The sequence below is a fragment of the Mus caroli genome, chromosome 10, assembly GCF_900094665.2.
Source record: "Mus caroli chromosome 10, CAROLI_EIJ_v1.1, whole genome shotgun sequence".
NCBI lineage: Eukaryota > Metazoa > Chordata > Mammalia > Rodentia > Muridae > Mus > Mus caroli.
The window spans coordinates 104,714,144-104,716,149 of NC_034579.1; the positions used below are offsets into that span (position 1 = coordinate 104,714,144).

At 42.7% G+C, this 2,006-nt stretch overlaps 1 pseudogene; it reads left to right on the forward strand.

The window, feature by feature from the left end:
• Positions 1 to 1,377: 1,377 nt before the first annotated feature.
• Positions 1,378 to 1,739, forward strand: LOC110302805 (annotated as a pseudogene).
• The last annotated feature ends 267 nt before the right edge of the window (positions 1,740 to 2,006 follow it).

Here is a 2,006-nt window from a genome sequence, read left to right on the forward strand (position 1 = left end):
GGGAGAGGGAGAGGGAGAGGGAGAGGGAGAGGGAGAAGGAAGGAAGGAAGGAAAGAAAGAAAGAAAGAAAGAAAGAAAGAGAGAGAGAGAGAGAGAGAAAGAAAGAAAAGGACTCACCAAGTGGTGTACTATTTGGTCAACAGCAAATTGGCTGCAACAGCATCATCAGCAGTACCCTGAATTACAGCGATGTGAATGAAATTGGGGTTCCTTATCAATGCGCTTTGGAACATTGGAAATTTTAGTGTCCAATTTTCAGCTGATTGATTGTGTATGGTCTTGATGTTAGAGTGAAATTTAGTATTTGAATTGTTTACGGTTTTAATGTATTTTTCCTTACGAGAGTAAACCATAAAGTTATAAAATGCACAAACCACAAGTTATAAACCACAAGTTATAAAATGCAAATGGTTTTTTAATCTCATAATCACAGCCTTTCCAGGGTGACTATTTATCTGACAAAGGAAGGGGGGCATGCTGCAGGTGGGGTGCTCATCAGCAGGTTTTAAATAGAAATGTGAAAGTCTACCAAAGACATCAAAGTTTTGCAAAGGAAAAGCTTGAATTTTATAACATCCAATTTCAATTTCAGGAGTCTGAGGGGAAAAAAATACAATGAATGTCACCAGGGCATTTTTAATTTACACCCAATTTTTTTTATTCACTTTTTATTATTTGGCTGAAATAGAATTTGTAAAATCCCAGCTGGGATTGTGAGCTGTTCTGTTGTTTCCCAGGATACGGGTTCCAGTGGCTGTATTTGATGTCTGTACTCAAGTAAATCCACCCACACGGCCCACTGAAGCTCGGTGGGCTTGGCATTTTCTCTCTTGAACAGCATCCAGCATAATGTGGCTTACTGGAAACATCTCTCCAGAATGACTCAGCCAGTCGTGGAAGCATTTCTTTCTGTGGAATTCTTCCTTTTTCTCTAAGAATGAACATAGAGCACATTATTTGGGAATAAACAAATCAGAAAGCATTTCCAGTAATATCTTGTGTGTGTGTGTGTGTGTGTGTGTGTGTACAGGCTGTGGAAGATGAAAAATTCTTGGCTGAGATCTCCCCCTCCTACCTAAATGTTTCAGTAAACACAGTCTCACTGGATCGATTGCCAAAATTTCCAGCTGAAAATAGAAAATGAAGCTGCTTTTCCAGATGGAAAAAAATGGGCTTCTTATGTCTTCAAGATGTCTAGAATTTACCTGACCTAGTGCCACCCACAGAGTACACACTTGATGTCTCTAAGCAAAGTTGTGTTAAGTCATATGACATCTCTTGTAAAGACTTGTGGGAGACCGTGCTGAGTTGCCACCGCTGCCGCTGCCACCATCGTGCCAGCCCCACGGGTCTCAGAGGGGTGGGTGACTCTCCAGGATGGGAGACAAGCCAATTTGGGAGCAGATTGGATCCAGCCTTATTCAGCATTACTATCAGTTATTTGATAATGGCAGAACCCAACTAGGCACAACTTACACTGATTGATGCATCATGCAATTCCAGGGGAAAGCTGCCATTGTAGAGAAGTAATCTAGCCTTCCATTCCAGAAAATTCAGTATAGTATCGAGGCGCAGGACCTACAGCAGATAGCTGCATCATCAGCATGGTTGTTGGCCAGCTCAAGGCTGATGAAGATCCCATCATGGATTTCCACCAGATGTTTCTATTAAAGAACATCAACGATGCTTGGGTTTGCACCAATGACATGTTCAGGCTTGTCCTGCACAACTTCGGTTGACCTCCTCCTGGCCAGACAGTCATGCTGTTTCCTCCTCCTTCTTCCCAATCCCAGCTCACTCCTCCAGATGCTCCAAATATCATACACCAACAAGCAGAGCCAGGCGGGAGCGGGTGCAGGGCGCTTCTGTCACCACAGTGCTGTGCATGATGTTTGGATGCTAGATGAGTCGCCATTTGACAGGAAAAGTTTGTGCTGTACCAGTACATGCCTTGGAAGGACTTAAGTAATGCAAAAGATGGTCGGGTTTTGTTTTTGTTTTATTTT